The sequence below is a fragment of the Rousettus aegyptiacus genome, unplaced genomic scaffold, assembly GCF_014176215.1.
Source record: "Rousettus aegyptiacus isolate mRouAeg1 unplaced genomic scaffold, mRouAeg1.p scaffold_m13_p_10, whole genome shotgun sequence".
Classification (NCBI taxonomy): Eukaryota; Metazoa; Chordata; class Mammalia; order Chiroptera; family Pteropodidae; genus Rousettus; species Rousettus aegyptiacus.
Window position 1 is genome coordinate 11855011 of NW_023416285.1, and position 19833 is coordinate 11874843.

A 19833-nucleotide genomic window follows, 5' to 3' on the forward strand; every position below is an offset into this window, starting at 1 on the left:
CTCTGTCTGCTGGGCTCTTGGGGCTAATTTCTGCTTATGCTTTATAGCTCCAACAGTGGGCTGGGCGATCCTTAAATACAGAGACTGTCTCGTTTATCTTTGTGTTCCCTGTGCTACCATAATGAGATAGTCTATAAATATCTGTCATCACAAGTGACAAAATCTGAAAAATGTCCAGGTGAACTGTCATTATATGAAAGCAAGCTATCTCTTCATTTTGCAGATTTCATTAAGGATGGAACTAGTCATCTTTGTTTAGGTACACCTAAAGTATATTGAAACTTTTTAGAAGGTGGAAATAAGAATGAATTAGATAGACTGAATAAAAGTAGTACTTAAGTTACATATTTTACACCAATGACAAATTAAAACTGGTTAAATGTCATACCATCAGTACTAACTGTAAGAAGTAGCTAATGAATTCGTTAGAGCCTAGATCTGTAGAAAGGACGTAGTGTTTAGGGAAGGCTAATGAAGACATTCTGGAGGTCTTGAGGAGGTTCTTTTTCATTTTTCCTGCCTTTGACATACTGCAGACATCACGTGCTACTCATTTTATTCAAATCTGTGCAAAGGCTAACCCACATACAACTGACATTATCATCTATTGAATGTTTCAAGTCATCTCTTGTCACCAACTTATTTTTAGAAATGGAAACAGCTGAAATAATTTTGAAGTTGCTGTAATCTTGTTTAGGTTAATTTATCCAGTAGTACCTTAAACACTTAAAGTTTTTTTTCTTTTCCAGAAAATGATTACAATAATAATGTGTTTTACAATTCGTCGATGGCAAAGAAATTTTCCTTAAAAAGAGTTTCAGTGTGCATTACTTTAAATATGAATGCATTTGTATTAAGTAGGCAAGCTTGGAGTAGTAAGACAATTTGTGGTTCATATGTTAATTTCTGGACAAAATGTAAAAGTAGTCAGTTTTTTGTAGCACGATTTATTTGACGTGTGTCATTGCTTCCCCAGTATTTATTCACCTATTCTCAAAAGACCCTGACCTCTATTTAGGATTTCATGTGGTTTCAGGGAAGACAATAACTGCATCCATTAGCTCTAGGAATAGAGCACATGACCTAGACCAAGCCAATCGGAACAGTGCTCTTCTCTCGTCACCGTGATTGGTTCGGGAGTTGACATGTGACCATAGCTAGTCTCGCCAGAGAGAGGGAACTCTGGGAAAGCCAAGACCTTCTTTTGCTTTGGATGGGGTGATCCCCAGATGTGAAGTCTAAAATTCTGGGAGCCAGTTTGTTTTCTCAGTAAGGCCTGCTATGGGTAAGAAGGGCTCATAGGGAAAGAAAGTACTGAAAGAATCACAGCAGGACTGAGATATAGACGTTGGATTTTAACCGAGCCGTGCCTAAAGCCTGCCCTACTTCTTGATCTGTCACTTAGAGCAGCCGATAAATCTTCTCTATTACTTTAGTCACTTTGTGTTCAGTTTTTTACTTGAAACCAAAAACATTCTGATATATCCATATTAATGTGTGGCAGAATGGATAAGATCTGTGGACTACGAAAAATATGTTTTGGTATTTATATTTGAATGCAAATGCGTTTGATCCACAATATTTGTAAAAAAATAATACAATCACCTTAGAAAGTTTTAACTTCCTAGACTACGTAGTCAGGTTTGCTAATCACATTTTCTTGCTCAGTGTCCCTTCTGGCTTCTTTGTTAGAAAGACTCACCCATGACAAACTCAGAGTAGGGGTTTCAGAACTGGTCTGATTATATTGCTTGTGATATATGATAACCTAGATGCATCCACAGGAGTATCAGGAGCTCAGCTGAAATGGGAAAGAGAGCTGAGCTGCCAGATGTCAGGTAGCCGATTAAAGTAACAAGCCAAAAATAAAGGAGTTAAGTCTTTAATCATTTACTGAGATTGTATAAGAAAGACACACACACCAGAGGAAGTGTCAACTCTTGTTCAGTCACGAAATGGAGCACCTGTCCAGGGCCAGGTGGGTCAGTGCGGACTTGGGGGAACCCCTGAAACAAAAGGCTCTGGCATTTTTATGGACCCCAAGTCAGGGAAAGAGCTAGAGATGGAAAAGTACTAGATACTGAGATTGGAGGAAACTGTCTTCAAGGTTTTCCCCTTCACCCAACAAGAAGGCCTTGGCAGAGGCGCCCGAAGAGGACCTCGTCTAAAGGCCTCTGATAAAGACGCCTAAGAATGTGGGAGCTTGGGCGAGGGCTGCAGATAAGCGTAAGAGCGTGGCCAGTGAGGGGCCCGAGTCCTTGCCCGCAGCTCCCTTCAGAGATTGCAGTGCCCTGGCTGTGAGCCGAGTCTGGTGTGGGGCGGCAGCTTTCCCCTGCGAGCCCGGCCTTGATAATTTGCTGTGGTCAGTTCTGAAAATCACACACTGGGTTTTTTTTTTTTTTTTAATTAAGTATATTAAAGTAATGTTGGTTAATACAATCATGTAATTTTCAGGTGTACATTTTCATTTGACATCTGTATATTCTATTGTGTATTTACCACCTAAAGTCTAGTTTTCTTCAGCTACCATATATTTTAGTCCCCTTTACCCACTTCACCCTCCCCTTAAACCTTGTATTTGACTCCCTTTACCCCATCTAAATCCTCCCTCCTCCGTCACCCCATTAGTAACCACTAACCTATAGTCTTGTGAAGGAGAAATTTAGACTTTTCCAGACATACAAAAATTGAGGGAATTCTCTACTACGAGGCCTGCACTACAGGAAATAATGAAAGGAGTCAGCTCACCTAAAACAAAATGAAAAAAAAAAAACAACCACCCATAATTAGGAGTAAAGTATCAGGTAAATAGTAAGAACAGGGCATTATAAGCTTAATTAAAAATAAGAGAATTGTTATAACAAGATATTGTTATGACAAGATAGTAATGAACCTTCAGCATACATAGGAACAAATTAAGATAACAATGACTGAAAAGGGGGATTCAAAGATCCAAATTCGCAAAGGGAAATGGAGATAAGGCACGCACAGGAGAAAATGGATGACCGTATATGTGTAACCATCCTTTCCATATTCATAATGGTAACCATACATTGGTTTTTAACCAGGAGCCTATTTCTCAAGAGGAAAACAAGATTCTTTTAAAATTTTAAGACTGAGAGTTTTTATGCACTCTTTTCAATGTACTCTATGAGTGCCTGACATATCACTTGGATCAAGGTTAAATTATCTATTGTTTGAATTCTTGTGCATTTGTGAGTTTTTTCCACGTCGGAAGCCTTTGGGTTCAAAGACTTTTAATTAGGTTACAATTCACACGGCAAAGTAAAACTCAAGAGGAAAATAAGCTGCTCTATAATCAATAAAACTTGATGACACATATTTTAAAATTTAAATGTCTTAAAGAATATAGAGATCCCTAATGATTTACTTCCTGGACAATTATGTGATTCCTTTATAGATCATCAGTATTTTATTTCAAGGGGCAAATACTGTAATCCCTTTATAGATCCTAAATGTTTTACCTGGTATTAGAAACTATTCCAAAAAAATGATATCAATACTCCTTTCAAATGGCCTTTTGAAGTTTGCCAACTCATGACAGTAAGTTCTACTTCCCTCATCTCTTAACTGAATGCCAGGTAATTTCAGCATTTCTGAGCATCATGAGGCCATCTCTGCTGATAACAAGGCAATTCTTAAAGGGTGTGAGAGTTCTTGAGTATAAAAAATAAATGGAAAAGAAAAGACCAAACAACAACAAAAAAAGCTTTTAACTTTGCTGTGTTAAGAAATTGGACGTGAGTTAAGCTATAGGACAGAGAATGAGTAAACGTGATAAGATGATGACTGTCTCCATATGACACTAAAAAGTATAATGAATAAATTGTTTTTAAAACAACAGTCTATTTTTCTCACGGAATTTTAAATTTGGACATGAAATATTTAACTTTGGTAGTTAAGGATAAACCATAGGCCCATTAATTGATAAAAGGTTCGACTTGAAGCCAAGGTCATAAAAGAAGTTTAAAAATTACACTTTAAAATCTCGTTTAGGTGAAAATAGTGAATTTTATGTTATGTGTATTTTACATCAACTTAAAAAAAAAATCTCACGTAACAACAAAAGCCCAGATTTTACAATGAAGATGATGTAGGAAAGGAAAAAAGGAAAGTTGGGTCAAACAAACTTTCTTTTTGGATGAAAGATTTATTTTTGAATCGCATATCAGTTATTTCAAATTGAAACATTTTGACAATAACTGTTTAAATTTCAAAATAGGATTTTAAAAATTGGGAAATTCATCAGTTTTGAAGTATCAAGTGTAGTTATTACAAAAGTGTATATTTGGGACATTGTTTTATTTTATGCAATATTTTAAAATTTCACACTAAAATTAATAATTTATGTAAAATATTTTGAGTGAGACCTAAGTAATTTGAAAAATTTAAGAATGCATAGACAAGTTTTTCTTGAACTTTCTTGAGTATATATACTAGATGGCTAAGGCTGCCATAACAAAATATCACAAACTGGGTGGCTCAAAAGACCGAAATCTATTGTCTCGTAGTTCTGGAGGCTGGAAATCCAAGATCAAGATGTCAGCCAGTTTTGATTCTAATGAGGTCTCTCTTACTGGCTTGAACATGGCCACCTTATCACTGTGTCCACATCTGACTTTTCTCAGTTTGTACACATCTCTGGTGTCTCCTTTTGTGAGTCCAAATTTCTTTTCATAAGGACACCGGTCGAATTGGATTAGGATCCACCTGTATAACTTCATTGAACCTGAATTGCCCGTTTATAGGCCCCGTCTCTAACTCAGACACATTCTGAGGTACTAGGGGTTAAGGCTTCAATATATACATTTGACAGGACACAATTCAGCCCAACAGTGTGATATAAATGTGTAATACCTTATATAATTTCCAGTTTTAGAATGTTTACTTGTATTTATTTTGAGATACTCAGGTTAATATTTTATACCATTCTTAATTGGCAAGTATGAATTTGTGTGACATCAAAATAACAGACATTTGTTTATATATATAGTAGCTTCTGAGTTTTACATTTGGTTTATTTATAACTAAAATAAGAATAGGGAATATATATATTTCCTACTGCATATATGTAATATATTCTCTAATATATATATACATATATATATATACACACACACATATGTACACACACACAAACACACAGAGCCAAATTATGTTACAACCAAATTATGTTACAACCAAAACAAAGTGGAAATAAAGATGACCTTTATGGTCTCCTAAGCTTAGAAGAGAATAGTCTTGTCTCTGACGTTTTTGGGACCTTGAAGCAAAAGCACGAATGCAGGCCTCTTAACCATAGGTCTAAACATTTAAATGTTATAAATTAAATTAACAAACTACTATGTAAAACATGTTCTAATTGCTTACCTTGACAAGTATACCCTTAAGGCGATGAGAAACTCAAAAATATATGGAAAACTAAGGTTTTCATATGATTGGTAGCAAAATAATAAATACGATTCAATTTAATTATTAATTGAATATGTCTGAGTGTTGTCTTGACAGAGGATAACTGATGAAAATACATAAGTTATGTGTTCCATGAAATTTATTTTTCTTGCCTCCATTTTGGCAATATCAATAATTATGTTATTATAATCATTATTTTTCCCTTGAGTTATATCCTATTAATCACCATTGTGTAGATTAAACTATTCTGTTGTACTCAAAATGAATAAATTTTAATATATTTTCACACAAAATAAATATAAAATAGCAAAAATTAAAATAACATGTTTTCAAAATCAAAGTTATTTTTATTCTAGATTATTTAAACCTAAAATACAAATGATAATAAACATCAATGTTTTATCTCAAGATTATTAAAGTTGCAATTTATTCATTTTGAAGATATAATTGTCATATTGAATACGCGTATAAAAATAAAACTGTTCACATCCCTTGTATTCACTGTCCATTAAATTGCTAATGTAAGGATTGTTGTCAAGCTTCACACATATTACATCTCAAATTACATAATGCAAATTTGAGAGCAGTATTAATTACTATTACAAAATGTCCATCAGCCGCCATGTGCAATGTTGCAAATACTATGCTAATTAATTCCTAAGTACTTTCCGAGGCGCTTGGTAGAAAACTGATAGGAAACGATACTGTCTAATACAAGTACCTATGGCATTCATGCTGAGAGGAAGGATCTGATTGACAAAATTGTTGACTCTCTTAGAGCAAATCCTTCCTGTACTCTGAAGCATGTATTGCCTGTCTCCAGCATCATCAGCTTTACAGTCACGAATTTTCATCCCTATTTCTACCACCAAAGACATAAACAGAGATGTAGAAAAGCATTTTCTGGACCCGGAAACTGTGTTAGTCACAGGCAAAGCTCTTTGGTACCTATCAGCAGTAAGGCTATGGTCTGGCGTGATGCAGGAGCCCAAGTTCTCTTTGATGCTTTTGTGAGGTTGGAGTATTTTGTGGTTTACGGTGGTCTTCTCAACCATGGGGTCTAGAGTAAGAGTCCTTACTGCCTAGGACCAAGGACAATACCGGAGTGTAATCTTCCAGGTGTTCACGTCTCTACCAAGCAGCTCTAGCCTAGAAGAAAGAAAGGATACCATGTACTCGCCCGGAATTCCATAGCCCTGTCTGCTGATGTCCGCGAATAACTCAGAACTGCCGTGCGAACTAGAAAACCACTGCAGAGTTCACAACTCTCTTTACCTTGCTTGCATTTATGGTTTGCTGCTCTCTATAGAAATGCCTCCTCCTCATGCCTCTCACTCTGTCCAGTCCTTAAGTTACGTTTAAAATGGTGGCGAGAAATAATAATCCTGGGAAAGACATATTTACAGTCAAAGAACACAGTGGAGAAAAAAGGATGTTTGGAGAAATATGTGGATTTGTACATTTCCTAAAAGGAGACTGACAGGGTTGCCAGTCCTCCCATGAAGAACAGAGTCGCAAGTCAAATATTTTTAAAAGTTAAACATCTCAAGTAGCAAAGCGATGCTCAATGTTTTATTCCCCTGGGCAAATCCTGTGAATTCTTTCAAATTTATGTTAAAATTGCCCTTTGGATGTTTGGCAATTTTTGTTATAAGATTAACTTTTCCCTCCCCTGAAGAGCATCAGGATGTTTCAGGGCTTTTTTGCCTTGCAGGCCACAAGACGAATCTTGGAGATGATCTTGGGTATTCTCAGTTATAAACAAACTTTTATAATTTTGATGTGTTAAAGAACTAGGAAGTGGTCCTGGATGAGAACTTTCCTTTTCTGTAATACAGGGTCTTGTAAATGGGCCAAGTCAATTGCAAATAGTTTTAACATGTAGTTTATTAACGTTTATTTTTTTTATTATCGTTTATCGAGGTAATATTGGTTAATACAATGATATAATTTTCAGGCGTACATTATAATTTGACATCTGTACATTCTATTGAGTGTTTACTCCCCTCCAAAGTCCAATTTCCTTCGGCTACCATTTATTTGATCCCCTTTACCCACTTCACCCTCCTCCTACCCCCCCCCCCTATATTTGACCCTCTTTAACGGTTTACCTCCCCCCTCTTCCTCTTCTTCCCTCCCCTCTGGTAACCACTAGTCCATTGTCCATGACCATGAGTCTCTGTTTGTTTGTCCTGTTCATTTGCTGCTTTTAAGTTTATATCTCACATATAAGTGATATCATGTGATTTTTAACTTTTTCTTCCTGGCTTATTTTGCTTAGCATGATTATCTCAAAGTCCATTCATGTTGTCACAAATGGCAGTATTTTATCTCTTCTTATGGCTGAGTCATATTCCATTGTATATATGCACCACAGCTTCTTTAGCCAACCATCTATCATAGGACACTATAGTTGCTTCCATGTCCTGGCCACGGTAAATAATGCTGCTATGAACATCAGTGTGCAAATATCTTTTCAGATATGGGTTTTCAAGTCTTTGGGGTAAATACCCAGTACAGGGATTGCTGGAATATATGGTAGATCAATTCTTAATATTTTGAGGAACAGCCATACTGTTTTCCATATCGGCTGTACCAGTTTGCGGTCCCACCAGCAGTGTATGAGGGTTCCTTTTTCTCCACGTCCTCTACAGCATTTGCCATTACTTGTCCTATTGATTATAGCTATTCTAACAGGTATGAGATGATATCACACTGTAGTCCTGATTTGCATTTTCCTAATAGCTAGCCATGTTGAGCATCTTTTCAAATATTTGTTGGCCATTTGTATGTCCTCTAGGGAGAAGTGTCTGTTTAGGTCCTCTGCCCATCTTTTGATTGGATCATTTGTGTTTTTTGTTGTTGTTGTTATTGAGTCATGTGAGTTCTTTGTATATTTTGGATATTAGGTCCTTATTGGAGGTATTGCTTGCAAATATATTTTCCTATTCAGATGGTTGTCTCTTTACCTTGTTGATGATTTCTTTTGCTGAGCAGAAGCTTTTAGTTTGATGTAGTCCCATTCATTTATTTTTGCTTTGATTTCCCTTGCCTTTAAGGTCAAATTCATAAACTCTTTAAGTACAAGGTCTATGAGTTTAGTTCCTATGTTTTCTTCTATGCATTTTATTGTTTTAGGTCATATGTTCAGGTCCTTAATCCATTTTGAGTTAATTTTGGTGTGTGGTGATAGAAAGCAGTCTAGTTTCATTCTTTTGCAGGTGGCTTTCTAGTTTTCCCAGCACCATTTATTGAAGAGGCTTTCCTTTCTCCACTGTATGCTTTTGGCTTTTTTGTCAAAAATTATTTGTCTGTATAAATATGGGTTTAATTCTGGACTCTCGATTCTGTTTCTCTGGTCCATGTGTCTGTTTTACTGCCAATATCATGCCGTTTTGATTACTGTCGCTTTGTAGTATAATTTGAATTTGGGCCGAGTGATACTTCCAGCCTCGTTCTTTTTTCTCAGAATGGCTTTGGCAATTTGGGGTCTTTTGTGCTTCCATACAAATCTGATGCTTTTTTGTTCTATTTCTTTAAAAAATGCCAATGGGATTTTGATGGGGTTTGCATTAAATCTGTATAATTCTTTAGGTCATATGGTCATTTTAACTATGTTGATTCTTCTAATCCAAGAACACAAAATATCTTTCCATTTCTTTGTATCTTCTTTGCTTTCTTTTGATAGAGTCTTGTAGTTTTCATTATATTGCTCCTTCATATGTTTTGTTAAATTTATTCCTAGGTATTTTATTCTTTTGTTGCAATTGCAAAAGGAATTATTTTTTCCACTTCTTTTTCAGACACTTCATTATTAGAGTATAGGAATGCTATGGATTATTGAACATTGGTTTTATATCCAGAGACTTTACTGTATTTGTTTATTGTTCTTGTGGAGTTTTTATATAAAGAATCTTGTGAATTATCTATATAGAGAATAATGTCATCTGCAAATAGTGACAGTTTGGCTTCTTTGTTTCCTATTTGGATGACTTTTATATTTTTCTCTTTCCTGATTGCACTCGCTATGATCTCCAATGTTATATTGAATAACAGTGGCAATAGTGGACAGCCTTGCCTTGTTTCTGATCTTAGAGGGAAGGTTTTCAGTTTTTCACCATTAAGTATAATGTTGACTGAGGGTTTGTCATATATGGCCTTTATTATGTTAAGGTACGTTCCTTCTATACTGATTTTATTAAGTGTTTTGATCATAAATGGGTGCTGTATCTTGTCAAAGGCTTTTTCTGCATCTATTTATATGGTCATATCTTTCTTATTTTTTAATTTGTTTATGTGGTGTATCACATTAATCAGTTTGCATATGTTGAACCATCCGTGTGCGTCTGGGATGAAGCCTACTTGATCGTGGTATATAATCTTTTTAATATGTTGCTGGATTTGTTCGCTAGTATCTTATTTAGGATTTTTTTTTTTTTTGCATCTGTGTTCATGAGAGATATTGGTCTGTAATTTTCTTTTTTGTGTGTTATCTTTACTAGGTTTTGGTATCAGAGTAATATTGACCTCATAAAATGAGTTGGGAAGTATTGCTTTCTCTTTAATTTTTTGGAAGAGTTTGAAGAGAATAGATATTAAATCGTCTTTGAATGTTTGGTAGAATTCACTGGGGAAGCCATCTGGTCCTGGACTTTTACTTTTTGGCAGGTTTTTGATCATCATTTCAATTTCCACACTGCTGATCATCGTATTTAGATTTTTCAGTCCTTCTTGATTCGGGCTAGTAAGGTTGTATTTTTCTAAGTACTGGTCTATTTCTTCTAGGTTATTAAATTTGGTGTTATATACTTTTTCATAGTATTCTTGTATGATCCTTTATATTTCTGCGATATGAGTCATAATTTCCCCTGATCATCTTTTAATATGTTTATTGGCCACTTGTATATCTTATTTGGAAAAAAGGCCTGATCATATCTTTTGCTCATTTTTAATTTAGGCTACTTACCTTTTTATTATTGAGTTATGAGCTCTTTATTAAATATAAGTCTTTTATCAGATATATAATTTGAAAATATTTTCTCTTATTTTGGGTTTCGTGTTTCATTTTCTTGATATAACATTTACAGCACAAATTTTTAAAATTTCGATTAAGTCTGTATGATGATTGATGTTATATCAACTGGGCCTTGGTGGGGGTTTCCAAGATATTTGGTCAGACATTATTCTGGGTGTGTCTGTGGGGACATTTTTGGATGATATTAACATTTGCATCAGTAGACTGAGTAAGGCAGACTGTGTTTTCTGTGCATAGGCCTCTAATCAGTTAAAGATCCAGATAGAACAAAAAGGATCACCCTCGCTTGAAAAAGAGGAACTCCTGCATGACTGTTTGAAATGCCACATTGGTTCTCCCGCCTTTGGACTTGAACTGAAACATCAACTTTTCTGGGGTCTCAAGCCTGCTAGCTATCGAACTGAAACCATTGGCTCTCCTGGTTTTCCAGTTGGCTGACTGCAGATCTTGGGATGTCTCAGTCTTCACAATTGCATGACCCAATTCCCTTCTCTTTCTTTCTGTATATGTATACATTCTGTTAGTTCTGTTTCTCAAAGAACCCTTATTAATAGTCTATTTATTTGTTTATTGCTTATGATTTCGATGCCATTTCTAAGAAGGCTTTTCTTAACCTAAGATCATGAAGATTTATTCCTGTGTTATCTTTTAAGACTTTTATAGTTTTGGCTTTTACATTTAGGACTGGGGTTCATTTTGAGTTAATTTTTGTGTATGAAGTGAGGAATAGTTCTAACATCATTCTTCTACATGTTGCTATCCAGTTGTACCTGAACCATTTGTTCATAAGACTACTCGCTGACTATTGAACTGTCTTGGCACCCTTGTCAAAAATCAATTGAACATAGACATGAACGTTTATTTCTGAATTCTCTAGTCTGTTCCTAGGACCTATATGTTTAGTGTGAGAATATCACATTGTGTTCTTGATCACTGTAGTTTTGTAGTAAGTTTTGAAGTTGGGAAGTATGAGTATGATCATTCAATCTTCCACAATTAAGTGTGATGTTAGCTGTGGTTTTATTGTAGGTGCTTGTTGAGTTGAGGAAGTTCCCCTCTGTTCTTTGTTGATTGTTTTTATCATGAGAAATTGTTGAGTTTTGTCAAATAACTTCTCTGTCCATGGAGATGATTGTGTGGGTTTTGTTCTTTAATCTCTTGATATGATATATTACATTAACTCATATATATTTTTTGGATGTTATAGCCACCTTGCGTCTGGGATAAGTCTTATTTGAAAATTCCAAACCTTTGCTTTTTTGACACAATACTGAAATACATCAATAATACCAACAACTGTTATTAAATAATAATCCCACTTCCGCTCTCATTCTGTTTTTCACCCTTGGTAGCAATGAGTCTTCTGGCCAAGTGAAAACATGATCAGAATTAGAAACCCCACAGTTAAAAAAAGTTAGCTACTATATTAGTTCATTAGTACTGCTGTAACAGAGTACCATAAACTGAGTGGCTTAAACAAGAGATATTTATCGTCTCACAGTTCTGGAGGCTAGAATTCTAAAATCAAGATGTTGTCAGGGTTCACTCTTTCTGTGGACTTTGAGGAAGAATCTATTCCATATTTGTCCCCTAGCTTCTGATGATTTTCTGGCAATTGCAAGTGTTCTTTAGCTTACAGATGCATCACTCTGATCTCCACCTCGATATTCACAATGGGGTTCTCATGTGTGCTTGGTATCGATCTCCAAATTTCCCCCTTTTATAAGGACACCAGGTATATTAGATTAGGACCCATCCTAATGACTTCATTTAACTTAATTACTCTGTATAGACCCTGTCTTCAGATAAGGTCACAATGTGAGGTACTGCAGATTAGGACTTGAATGTATAAATTTTGAGGAGACATAATTGAACCCTGTTGCTACTGTTTTCTAAAGCCTTAAAATAGACCTTTAAAATGATAAACTTGAAAACTACATCTTCATAGTTGCAGTATTTAATTCTTATTCATGGAATAAGTTTGAAATATGACCAATTCTTGCTTGTTTACATTTTTCTTATTTGATACTAAAAACATTCTAGATTAGATCTAACTACCATATATTCCAAAATCCATTATTTCCTGTTGTGGCTGTGACAGATATTTCTATAAAGGTAAAGCCTTTAATTATGAAATTATTAAATTCTCAGATGTCAAGTGGAGTAGCTGTGGTTTAATTAAGCTTTTTTGATATTAGGAAAGAAAAGGAAAAAGGGGGCAAAAAGAAAGTGGAAAAAGAGAAGGAGAAAAGGAGAAATAATAATAGAACAGATAGAGGAGAAAAAGAAGAGAAAGAGACAGTAATTCTGATAGATTAATTCTTCCCCAGTGATGTGACTGTCAGAGACAAATGATATAGAATTACCCTAGATTTTAAAGTCAGGTTCAAACAAACCTCTAATGTGTCTGTGTTCTGCATGGATAAGACTTTTGAGATGATATATATACACACATATATGTACATATATATGTATACATATATATACACATATACACACATATATGTACATATATATGTATACATATATTTCTTTTTTAGGTTTTAGGATGCTGTCAGAAAGGAGATAAATTCTTTGCATCTACTTCCAAGATTGACGTCTTGAACTACACTGACATTAACCTAAATGTTTTATCTTCTTCCCCCCATTAACAAATTGTATTTGAGCTTTATAAGTAGGTATCTAAGTATAGCAATAAGAACATGAGCAAAGTAAACACCAAATAATTATTAGACAATTTGGTCGGAAATTGAAAAACTAGGGCAGTAACTTAATATTCTAATTATGAACAATTATATAACTGAGAGCATTTTATTGTTCCAATCATGTGTATGTAAACTAATTATGTGAACTAATCTGCTTAATAAGATTAATTGTCATTTATGGAACATTAATTTAAAAGATTGTCTAAAGCATAACATTTTACAAAGAGTCAATTTCTTTATATAACTCTTAAGAAATGGAAATGTGTTAGACTATGTAAATTTACTTAATTTTAGAATTGTAGTTACTAGCTACTCAAAATGGCTTTGAAATAATGTATTTCCAAGCTTTACTTTTAATAGATGCATTGAGTTGCTTTTTCCCTTGCCATTTTTGGGCAGTCGGCATTACCTGGTTATAATAGAAAAACATGCATTTATTTAAAAGAAGATCTCTATTGAAATGACATATTCAAAAACTCACAAAGCTCAAGGTGCTAACCTCAACCCACAAGGCATACACATTTGGGGAATATTTGCAAAACAACAGATAAAGCTAAGATATACATAATACATACATTTAAAAAATTATAAACAAAGTAGGGTTGTTTCTGAAAATATTCTTTACACCTCACAGGTTTTTAGAAAATAAAATTTGAGGCTTCAGGGCAATAACTCAGGGTAATAATAGAGTTATGTACTTTATTATAATTTTTTAAGCTTACAATTTGACTCAAATAGTTAGCGCAAAAAATCTTGCAGACCATTGCATGAATCTTTCTTTTTTCTTTTTGTAGGCATATAAGAGTGCTTCTTGCTAGAGGGTGAAGGATAAAGAAAGACATAATGTTAGGTATGTATCAGCTAATTAATTTTTATCTTCACAAAAATGCAATGATGTAAATAGAACAAGGATGCTTTTCTGGGTTATAGGGTCAGAAGGATCTCCAATCCACTCTAAGTTATTAGTGCATATTTGTATGCTTATGATCTTACCCTTTATGTAACTAAAATTAGCTATTCTAGCATTGGTATCTGAATAGGGTATTTTCCTGTGCGTGTTTCTCACTATCTTCTACATTTGTTTTACCTAAGTAATTTACTCTGGCATCATGAACCCAGTTTTCCGAGGTCAGACTTCTATCTGGAGATTTAGAGACCCTTTGTTATGGACTGAATTGTGCTCCTAAATTCATACCTGCCAGTATGACTGTATTTGGTGATAGAGTTTTTAAAGAGATAATGTAGTTTAAATGAGGTCATATGAGTGGGACCCTAATTTGGTATAAAAGAAAGAGATGCCAATTATTTGTGTGCCCTGAGTGAAAGCTATGTGAGAATGTGGTGAGATGGCCGTTTGTAAGCCAAGGAGACACCTCAGAAGAAACCCAATCTGCTGACACTTTGTTCTTGGATATCTAGCCACCTCTAGAATTTTGAGAAATACATACCTGTTGTTTAAACCAGCGGTTCTATATTTTGTTGTGGCAGCCTGAGCGAATCACTGTAGGGATATTTTTAGAAAGTGACTATAATCAATAGCAACAAGCAGATATGACAGAGATGATGAATTAGCAGACAAGAACAGTAAAATACTAATATGATTATATTCAAGTATTTAAAGGAAAATATGACTGGGAAGAGAAATGGAAGATTTAAAAATGCAACAATTAGAAATGAAAAGTAAGATCTCTGAAATGAAAATTTCACTGAATGAGGTTAACAGAAAAAAAACTGCGGAAGGAAAGATCAGTGAACTTAAGATTTTATAATAGAATATATAAAAATTGAATGATAGAAAAATAAATCAAAAATAAAATGAACAATGCTTCAGTGGCTAGTAGAAACATATCAAGCAATCTAACTTACATTACTTGGAATCTTATAGGGAGTGGTGGGGAGTCTGTGACAGAAAACATACTTGAAGAAATAATGGCTAAAAAATTCCAAATAGGATGAATAGTATCAACACACAACTACAAAAACTCAAGGAACCCAAAGAAAGATACAAATACCCTATCACTTCACTAATACCAAGATGCATAACAATCAAATTGCAGAAACTAGCGAAAAGTGACAATCTTAAAAAAGTCTGAGCAGAAAAAATAGTCTATCCAGTAAAAGAAGATAAGATTTATAAAACACTATTCTAGACAGAGGCGATGGATTGGCTTCTTTAGAGTGTTGGAAGAGATTTTCAGCCTAGAAATCTATATCTAGTGACCATATCCTTCAAAAGTGAAGGCAAAATAAAAACATTTTTTTGAATAAGCAAAAGCTGAAAAAACTCATTATAGATAGACCTATACTACAAGGAATGTTAAATAGTATCTGAGAGAAACTCGAATCAACACAAAGAAACAAAAAGCATTGAAAATGTTAAATATGTGGGTAAAGAAGTACTTATTTTTTATTTTAAAATTTCTTTAAAATGTAATTAACTAAAGCAATAATATATATCATTGAGTGTAGAACATATGTAGCATTAATATATAACTCATGTATGACAATAACACAAAATACTGAAGTCGAGAAATGGAAATACATTATTATAGGAGTCTTTCATTAGACCAAAGTGATATTATTTTAATTTAGAGTATATTAAAGATACTTATTCTAATCTCTACAGAAGCCATTAAAAATACCAGGGTTATCATTAATAAGCCAATAGAGATAAGGAGAATACTAAAATATAATCAGTCTTGATTGAAATTAGAAAAAAAAGAAAAAAATGAGTAAAGAACAGATAAATAAAAGAACAAGCAAATAGAAAAGAAGTCAATATAAGCCAAACTATATCAATATCTACATTAAATGTAAATGTTCAATACATCTCAATTAAAAGATAGAGATTTCCAGATTAGATGAAAAAAGCATGACTTAATTATATGATGTCTATAAGAAACTCAGTTTACAAAAAATAATATAGACAAATTTAAAGGAAAGCAGGAGCGGCTATGTTAATATGGCATAAAATAGACTTTAAGACAGGAATGCTCCCAGGGATTAAGAGTTAGAGGTTTTAATGATAGCAAAGGCATTCCTACATCAAAATGACATAAAATCCTCAGTAAGTGTATATCAATAACAGAGCATTAAAGTGCATGTAGCAGAAACTGTCATAAAAGAGAGGGAAAATAAATAAATTCACAACCGTATATGGAGGTTTCAACTCTCTCCTCCCACTAATTGGTAGAGCAAGTAGACAGAAATTTGTAAGAATATAGAAGGCAAACTGTTAATCATTATTATCCAAATTAACCTAATAGATATTTGTGGAAGACATCAGCCAACGAAATCAAAACAATTCTTTTTAAGTGCATACAAAACAGTCACTGAAATGGATCATAAGTCAGTCAATGAAACAAATGTCAATACATTTTAGTGAATTCAAATCATATGTTGTATTATAAATCAAAATACGTATATTTGCTCTTTTTCCCCGTTTTTGGCACGAAGCTCCTAAAACCTTTGGCATCTCTGAACAATAAAGGTGTCTTCTGTATGCTAATGAATGACTGGTGGGTGGGGCTGGTCACCAAAAAGACCAAGACTGATTAAAGGGTTAGAACTTTCAACTCTGCACTCAAACCTCTGGGAAGGATAGAGGGGCGGGAGATTGATATAATCACCAATGGCCGATGATTTAACCAATCGTGTCTATATAACGAAACCTCCCTAAAACCCCCTAAATGTCGGGGTTCAGAAAGCATTCGTGTTGAACTCACTAAGGTGCTAAAAAAAAGTGGTGTACCAAGAGAGGGAATGGAAGGTCATGTCTGTTTTAAAAATCAGTAAGATTCATCATATTAACAAAATAAAAGAGAAAAAGTATATAATCGTGTCATTAGATACAGAAAAAAATTAATGACATTATACCATTTTATGATAAAAATATCTTAGCAAATTTGGAATAGAAGTGAACTTCCTCGACCTGATACAATAAAACCTAGCGATAGCCATCAATGATTAAAAAACTACACACACACACACACCATCTTGAGATTGTAAATAAGATGAGAATATCCACTTACTGTTTCAATTCAGCCTAGTACTGGAGGTTTTAGTCTGTGAAATAAGGAAAGAAAAATAAAAGTCATGTAAATCAGAAAAAAAAGTCTCATGTCACAATCATGTAGGTGGTAAATTGTAGGTACAAAGTCCTAGGGAATCTACCGAAAAGCTTCTAGAGCTAATAAGTGGGTTTAGCAAATTCTTAGGATATAAGTTAATTTACAAAAATGAATTTTATCTTTGTATCAGTAAAGAACAAATGGAAATTGAAATGAAAATACAGTTTACGAAGGCATCTAAAATCATGCAAGTGTTGGGAATTTAACAAGTAAGTTTAGCAAGTTGGCATGATATATGATCAAGACCCCTAAAATCACTTACATTTTTAAATACTAGCAAGGGACAATTGGAAACAAAAATTTTAAGTACTGTTTTCAGTATTATCCTAAAAACATGAAGCACTCCGTCATAAATTAGGCAAGATACCTGCAAAACCTATACAGTAGAAACGCACTGCTAAGGGAAATTAAAGACTGTGTGTGTGTGTGTGTGTGTGTGTGTGTGTGTGTGTGTGTGTAGATATAGAGATATATGTAAATTAACTTTCAACAATTTGCCAAGGGGAAAGAATAGTCTTTTCAACAAATGGTGCTAGCATAACTGGATATCCATAAGGAAGAAATAAAGGCTAATCTTTATCTCTAATCATACAGAAAACATAAAAATTTACTAGAAATAAACCGAAATATAAAGAGATTTATATAAATATAAAATCATTAAATATAAAGCTATAAAACTAAAGTCATGAGAGAAACCATTCCTAGTCTTGAGATAGGCAAAATATTTTAGGTACATAGGACACAAAAATCATGAACTATAATAGGAAAAATACCTGATAAGTTGGAACTCACAAAAATTTAAACCTTTTGCTCTTGGAAGCACACTATTAAGAAAATAAAAAGGCAAGCCATGAATTGGAAAAAATATTCCCACTATATATATCTGATATAGATAGGATGTGTACTCAGAACGTATAAAGAACTCACAATTGAACGACAAGAAGATGAACAGTAAAAGATGTCCAATAAAGAGTGGGCAAAAAATTTGAACAAACACTTTGCAGAAGAAGATAGGTCAAGGTCAAAATTCCATGAAAAGATCCTCAATGTTGTTAGTTGCCAGGGAAATGCTAATTAAAACCACGATGAGCGACCGACCACTAGGTGTACATTCACCAGAATGGTTAAAATTAACTAGACTAACAGTAGCAAGTATAAACAAGCATGGGGAACAGCTTCATACATTGCCAGAGAGGATATTAAATGATGCTCTACGAGAAACTGCCATCCTCTTAAAAGTTATGTATGTATTTCCTGTAGGATCCAGCAATTTCACTACTGGGGTACAGGGCTGAAAGTTCCAAGCTTTGAATCAAGTTTCGTTCTTCCCGGCCACAGGCCTCCTATCCTGAAGCTGTCTAGGAAGCCAGCCAACAGTTGTCGCCTTAGAACAAATGATTTGTATTACTCCTTTCACTCAGGAAATTCCAAAGGTTTTAAGACGCTCTGTGCCAGGCATGAGTGTTGAAGACCAAATACGTATTTCTTACTATATCTCAATATTGTACCTGGGTGTTCATTATATTAATGTCTGTAATATTTGTAAGGATGACATGTCATAATAAGATGCAGAAATACCAAAAAAGCAGGAATTATTTTAATTCATCAAATATGACAATAATTCCATTTAAACAGAGAATAAAAATGTGTCACCAGAAGCTTATTTTCTAAAAGAGGACAAGGAGCAGTGGCAGAATTGTAGGTGATGGAAATACTACAGAGTTAATTTTTTTCTTAGATGTGTACTCTAGCCGATAGCAAGCGATCTGACTAGAATGTTAAAATAATTAAAAGATTCCCAAGTCCTTTTATTGTTCCACAGTCTAAAATTCTTTTTCAAGTCTATTAGTCGCATTTTATAATCTTTTGTTCTTTGCCCATGTTTGTGATTCTCTTTTCTGTAAGCATATGAAAGATTCTCATCTTATATTTTCTATTTCGTGATTTAAATTTATGAAGCCCTTAGAAACTTAATTGTGCTGTTTTCCACTGATTTCCATCTGTGGTCTCTTGTGGAGTTGCTAATAGTGGGCTCATGGATAATGAACTTTTAGTGTTATGCTCGTGAACTGGCTCCTTTAAAAAAAAAAAAAAGGCCAATTTGTGGTGTTTGCCAATTTCTGTGGTGTAACTACTCTCACCATAGCCAATTTAAACTACCAGCTTGGTGTTGCTAAATGTGGAGTTGGGAAGAGATGAGCATAATTGACTCTTGCAAGTCTGTTCGAGTCTGCTTCAACCCACAGCTTCCCATATCTGTAGAAATTCTACTAAATTACTATCAAGCCTCTACTCCTTAGAGGGGATTTGCCTTTGCTTTTGTTAGATATCTGGAACCGTTCCCAATTTCAGACCACTTTAAATTAATTCTTAGCTTTTTTGGAACACACAGGTAGTTTTGAATTGGAACCCCAAATCCATTTGAGGACTGCTTTTGTTAACAGACACTCAGAAGAAAAATCCTTTGAGTTTTTGCCTTTACTCAAGGCCAAAAATAGTTTCCCAGTTACATCTCCTTGCAGGCTGGTAT

The 19833-nt window shown here is 34.2% G+C and overlaps 1 protein-coding gene across 2 annotated transcripts in view; it reads left to right on the forward strand.

Moving 5' to 3' along the window:
- Positions 1 to 19833, forward strand: part of LOC107498299 (cytosolic beta-glucosidase) — a 187188-nt gene that overhangs the window by 8445 nt on the left and 158910 nt on the right. The gene's annotated exons all lie outside the window — the stretch shown is intronic.